This window comes from Oncorhynchus nerka, linkage group LG19 (genome assembly GCF_034236695.1).
Source record: "Oncorhynchus nerka isolate Pitt River linkage group LG19, Oner_Uvic_2.0, whole genome shotgun sequence".
NCBI classification, from domain to species: Eukaryota; Metazoa; Chordata; class Actinopteri; order Salmoniformes; family Salmonidae; genus Oncorhynchus; species Oncorhynchus nerka.
This window is the reverse complement of record NC_088414.1, coordinates 10,984,355-10,990,354: the sequence shown is the minus strand read 5'-3', so window position 1 is coordinate 10,990,354 and position 6,000 is coordinate 10,984,355. Positions and strand designations below refer to the sequence as shown.

The 6,000-nt window shown below is 46.0% G+C and overlaps 1 protein-coding gene across 1 annotated transcript in view; it reads left to right on the top strand.

Moving 5' to 3' along the window:
• Positions 1-368, top strand: part of stc1l (stanniocalcin 1, like) — a 2,849-nt gene extending 2,481 nt beyond the window's left edge. Inside the window, exon 5 of the mRNA XM_029620176.2 lies at positions 1-368. This exon is cut by the window's left edge and continues 1,209 nt beyond it. The gene's annotated coding sequence lies outside the window, so the exon portion shown is untranslated.
• Positions 369-6,000: the final 5,632 nt, after the last annotated feature.

Below are 6,000 nucleotides of genomic sequence, written 5' to 3'. Positions count from 1 at the left end.
TGTGGGGCTGCTTTGCTGGTGACACTGTCTGATTTATTTCGAATTCAAGGCACACAACCAGCATGGTTACCACAGCATTCTGCAGCGATATGCCATCCCATCTGTTTTGCTCTTAGTGGGACTACCATTTGATTTTCACACCTCAACACTGTGTAAGGGCTATTTTACCAAGAAAGAGAGTGATTGAGTGCTGCATCAGATGACCTGGCGTCCACAATCCCCCAACCTCAACCAAATTGAGATGGTTTGGGATGAGTCGGACCGCAGAGTGAAGGAAAAGCAGCCAACAAGTGCTCAGCATATGTGGGAACTCCTTCAAGACTTTTGAAAAAGCATTCCAGGTGAAGCTGGTTGAGAGAATGCCAAGAGTGTGCAAAGCTGTTGTCAAAGCAAAGAGTGACTATTTGAAGAATTTTGATTTGTTTAACACTTTTTTGCTTACTACATGATTCCACGTGTAATGTCATAGTTTATGTATTCACTATTATTCTACAGTAGAAAGTAGTAAAAAAATAAAGAAAAACCCTTGAATGAGTAGGTGTGTCCAAACTTTTGACCGGTAGTGTACATGCACACCGCTCTTACCTTATACACACAAACACACCACAGCTACCTTAAACACACAAACAGACAGTCATGAATGCTTCAACTCTCCATGCATGCTGACACACACATATGTGCAAATGCACGCACACACACACACATACACACACACACACACATACACGCACACACACATACACGCACATACACACACACATACATGCACACACACACATACATGCACACACACACACACATACGTGCACACGCACACACACATACGTGCACATGCACGCACACACACACACACATACGTGCACATGCACGCACACAGGTTTCTCCTCAAAGGATTAAGGCTAAATGATTAAGGCCATATGATTAAGGCCAAATGATTAAGGCTAAATGATTAAGGCCATATGATTAAGGCTAAATGATTAAGGCCATATGATTAAGGCCAAATGATTAAGGCTAAATGATTAAGGCTAAATGATTAAGGCCATATGATTAAGATTAAGGCCAAATGATTAAGGCTAAATGATTAAGGCTAAATGATTAAGGCCAAATGATTAAGGCCATATGATTAAGGCTAAATGATTAAGGCCATATGATTAAGGGAAGTTTGGAGCTGCTGTAATGTAGTAGTTGGTTTGGGGTCGATCTCTAACTGCCGTTGAAAGGGTTTCTGTGCCGGCTGACGCTTGATGAGATGGGGGATGAAACTTGTTAGCTGGACGTTGAATGTGGAGGATGACATCCACTTAACCTAGAGAGCTGTTGAAAAGTCTGATCATTTAATGTGAACCAATTGAAACATTTTCAAAGGCTATCTAAGAAGACGAACCTTCGCTGCCGTTTCCATCTGATTTCAACATGGCACAGCAGCCATAACGTCCCAGTTTTGACCAGCGATTACCAAGAGAAGCCTATTTAAAAAGACCCCTGGATATATTACCTTAATATTATTATTGATATTTATTTTCTCACTAAATGTTTATTTATGATGTTGTTATACGTCTTTAGTTGTGATTGGTTTGAGTTGTCGGCAGCGGGCGGAGCTTGACATCTAGATGGGACGTCAAATTCTGATGCCGTGCTGTTATGCCGCTCTACAACGATGTCACCACCCCCTCACAGGGACATGATGTCAACGCGCTGGTCGTGGGGCTCACCACGTCCTTCTCTGTCACTGTCTGTGTTAATGTAAGATCCTATACTCTGTAAGAACACGACAATAGTATGCTGTGGAAGATGTGGTTAAATCGTGTATGATTTGAGATCCTGTGTGTGTGTGTGTGTGTTAGTTATAGTGTAGTCGAGTCTGGTACTCTACACTATGGGGGCTTGGGGGTCATTCTCTCTGCTACAAATAAATGTTGTGATCTGCATCATATTGACTACAGAGATTTCAAATCAAATGTTATTTGTCACATGCGCTGATTGCAACAGGTGTACAGTAGACCTTACAGTGAAATGCTCACTTGCAAGCCCTTAACCAACAATGCAGTTTTTAGAAAAATACGTGTTAAGAAAGTATTTACTAAAATAAGCAAGTTAAAAATAAATAAATAGAAAATAAGAAAATAAATAATTAAAGAGCAACAACAAAATAACAGCGAGACTATATACAGGGGGGGGCACAGGTTAGTTGAGGTAATTGAGGTAATATGTACATGTAGGTAGAGGTAAAGTAACTGCATAGACAATAAACAGAGAGTAGAAGCAGCGTAAAAATGTGGGGAGGGGACAATGAAAATAGTCATCGTAGGTAAAAGAAAATGTTTAACTAGGCTATTCAGTTAAGAACAAATTCTTATTTAGAATGACGGCCTACCCCGGCCACACCCTAATCCGGACAACGCTGAGCCAATTGTGCGCCACCCTGCGGGACTCTCAATCACGGCCGGTTGTGATACAGCTTGGAATCAAATCAGGGTCTCTAGTGAATCAAATCAAATGTATTTATATAGCCCTTCGTACATCAGCTGATATGTCAAAGTGCTGTACAGAAACCCAGCCTGAAACCCCAAACAGCAAGCAATGCAGGTGTAGAAGTACGGTGGCTAGGAAAAACTCCCTAGAAAGGCCAAAACCTAGGAAGAAACCTAGAGAGGAACCAGGCTATGCTGTGCCGGGTGGAGATTATAACAGAACATGGCCAAGATGTTCAAATGTTCATAAATGACCAGCATGGTCCAATAATAATAAGGCAGAACAGTTGAAACTGGAGCAGCAGCGCGGCCAGGTGGACTGGGGACAGCAAGGAGTCATCATGTCAGGTAGTCCTGAGGCATGGTCCTAGGGCTCAGGTCCTCCGAGAGAGAGAAAGAGAGAATTAGAGAGAGCACACTTAAATTCACACAGGACACCGAATAGGACAGGAGAAGTACTCCAGATATAACAAACTGACCCTAGCCCCCCAACACAAACTACTGGAGCAGCAGCACGGCCAGGTGGACTGGGGACAGCAAGGAGTCATCATGTCAGGTAGTCCTGAGGCATGATCCTAGGGCTCAGGTCCTCCGAGAGAGAGAAAGAAAGAGAGAATTAGAGAGAGCACACTTAAATTCACACAGGACACCGAATAGGACAGGAGAGGTACTCCAGATATAACAAACTGACCCTAGCCCCCCGACACAAACTACTGCAGCACAAATACTGGAGGCTGAGACAGGAGGGGTCAGGAGACACTGTGGCCCCTTCCGAGGACCCCCCCCCCCCCCGGACAGGGCCAAACAGGAAGGATATAACCCCACCCACTTTGCCTATCCTCCTAGTGAAGCCCCTAGTACCGCGATGCAGTGCCTTAGATCGCTGTGCCACTCGGGATCATTTTATTCGCTGTTTAGGAGTCTTATGGCTTGGGTGTAGAAGCTGTTTAGAAGCCTTTTGGACCTAGACTTGGAGCTCAGGTACCGCTTGCCGTACGTTAGCAGAGAGAACAGTCTATGACTAGGGTGGCTGGAGTCTTTGGCAATTTTTAGGGCCTTCCTCTGACACCGCCTGGTATAGAGATCCTGGATGGCAGGAAGCTTGTTCCCAGTGATGTACTGGACCGTACGCACTATCCTCTGTCGTGCCTTGCGGTCGGAGGCCGAGCAGTTGCCATACCAGACTAGTGATTGAGCGATCCTAGTTTCACACATTGGTGATCTTTAATCGTTTGCATTGGTGTTAGATTTGGGCTCCTGAGTAGCTCAGCGGTCTAAGGAACTGCATCCTCAGTGCAAGAGGGGTCACTACAGTCCCTGGTTTGAATCCAGGCTGTATCACATCCGGCCGTGATTGGGAGTCCCATAGGGCAGCACACAATAGGCCCAGTGTCGTCCGGGGTAGGCCGTCATTGTAAATAAGAATTTGTTCTTAACTGACTTGCCTAGATTAATAAAGGTTAAATAAATAAAAAATATAGTGTGAGGTTAAAGTATTTTCAAAGATTATTCTGTCATTTCCATCCACTAGGTGGCAGTATACTCCTGTCGTTGATGGGGCTGGGCGTCTTTAGGACAGTCTATCCTCCAACGAGATGATCTCTGGTACAAATCTCCAGTCACAGCCAAACTCCCCAGGCCTATGACTTTACCAGACCTCTGTACATACAGCCAGAACCAGCATTCTAAATCACAGGCCTGTAAGCCCTCCTACGTCCTCCTTACCACTTTCTCACAGTCAGTTTCTCTGCTTTGCAAACTCGTCTGTTAGATGACTTAGGGCTGGTTTACCAAACGGGTCTGTATCTGGCAGACCAGCCCTAAGTGTACAGCAGTGGTTTAAAACATGCCAAATTTTTTAAATTGAGGCAACGATAATAAGTCTCCCCAATCAATCTGTGTGATCAGTTAGGAGGTTGTTGGCCCAGACAGTTTGAAACGGAGGGGAGGTGTACCAGAGGAAAAGATCTATACTGCTAATGGCCCCCTAAGTGTTCCGTAATGACATAGAATACTTTATTTCTCTCGCTCTCTCTCCCTCTCTCTCTGTGTCTCTCTCTCAGGAGTACATGCGGTAACACTTACCTGTTTCAACTGCTTCAGAAAGAAACTATGTTATACTAGAAAGTTGCGTTTCTAAAATGGCGGTTTGGGTCACAGCTGATCCCATTCCCTCTAGGTCGTTATTGGGGCCAGAAACGGAAACAGTGGTGGTTGTGGTTATTGGGTCGCAGCAGGGAATTTTGGAAGGCTTTAGATGGGTCACAGTACAAAACAGCCTGACTTGAGGGAAACTTGAACTCTCTGTCTGTCTCTCATGCAAGCTCACACACGCACACACACACAATAGGAAGTCTGGGGGGACAGGGGGAGCAGGTAGCTGACTAGTGGTGGCTGTTCAGTAGCCTGATGATCTGTGTGTAGAAGCTACTGACCAGTCTTTCAGGTTTTGCCACAATGCTCCTATACTTAGTGAAGGAAGTGGGGAGAACAGGGCGTGGCTCGGGTGGCTGGGGTCCCCGATGATCTTGTCCTTCCTGCGACACAGACAGTGTGCACCCAACGGTGCATTCGGCTGAGCGTACCACCCTCTGTAGCACCTTGCGGTCAGCGGCGGTGGAGTTGCCGTACCAGGCTGTGACGCAGCCCGACAGTAGGCTCTCGATGGAGCTCCTGTAGAACACTGTGAGGGCCCTCGGGGACAGGCTGAACTTCTTCAGCATCCTGAGGTTGAAGAGTCGCTGTCGTGCCATATGCACCATGGTGTCCGCGTGGTTTTGACCATTTCAGCTCCTCTGACGTGTGTACGCTGAGGAACTTTGCACAGTTGATAGCCACCCTGTCAATAAACCTCCAGCGTTTTTTTTTTTTTTTTTTTACAAAAGCCTGATAACCCTGACAGCCCCTGTGGTTCCCAAGGCTGATCCTCCGCTAGCTCCGACAGGTGTCGATAACAGCACCATACTGGATGCCAGTGACTCTGATGCCCCTCTGAACCATCTGTCTCAGGTGGAAACTGCAGCCCCATTATGGCTCCTCACACCCAGTAACGGCAGCTCACGGCCCCATAAACCCAAATAGAGCCCACATACAGCCAGGAGAGCACTTAATGGAGAAGGGTGGCAGGGGTGGGGTGTTTGCATTAACACCTTGGTGGGGGACATCGATTGCCGTCATTGTGTGCGTTTGTGTGTGTGTGTGTGTGTGTGGTGGTCAACATATAGGGCAATAGGGCAGATGGCTGTGCTTAACAGCCCTCATTTCCAGGAATACGAACAACCCTGAGAAAACACACTCCTCAACACGTTTAGACAAGCCCAGATTTACACAGTGACACAGGAAGAGCCCAGGGAATATATCCCTATTCGGGGTAATCAGGTTAGAATAGGCTACTTCAAATTCTAGAGTGAATGGATTTATCCTTACGCCTCTGGAGAAGTTTCTGGAAAATTCCTATCTGAAACAATAGGATCCGAATGAAGTGTTTTTTAATTCAACACATAGTTAACTATGAGCTATGGCATAGAAC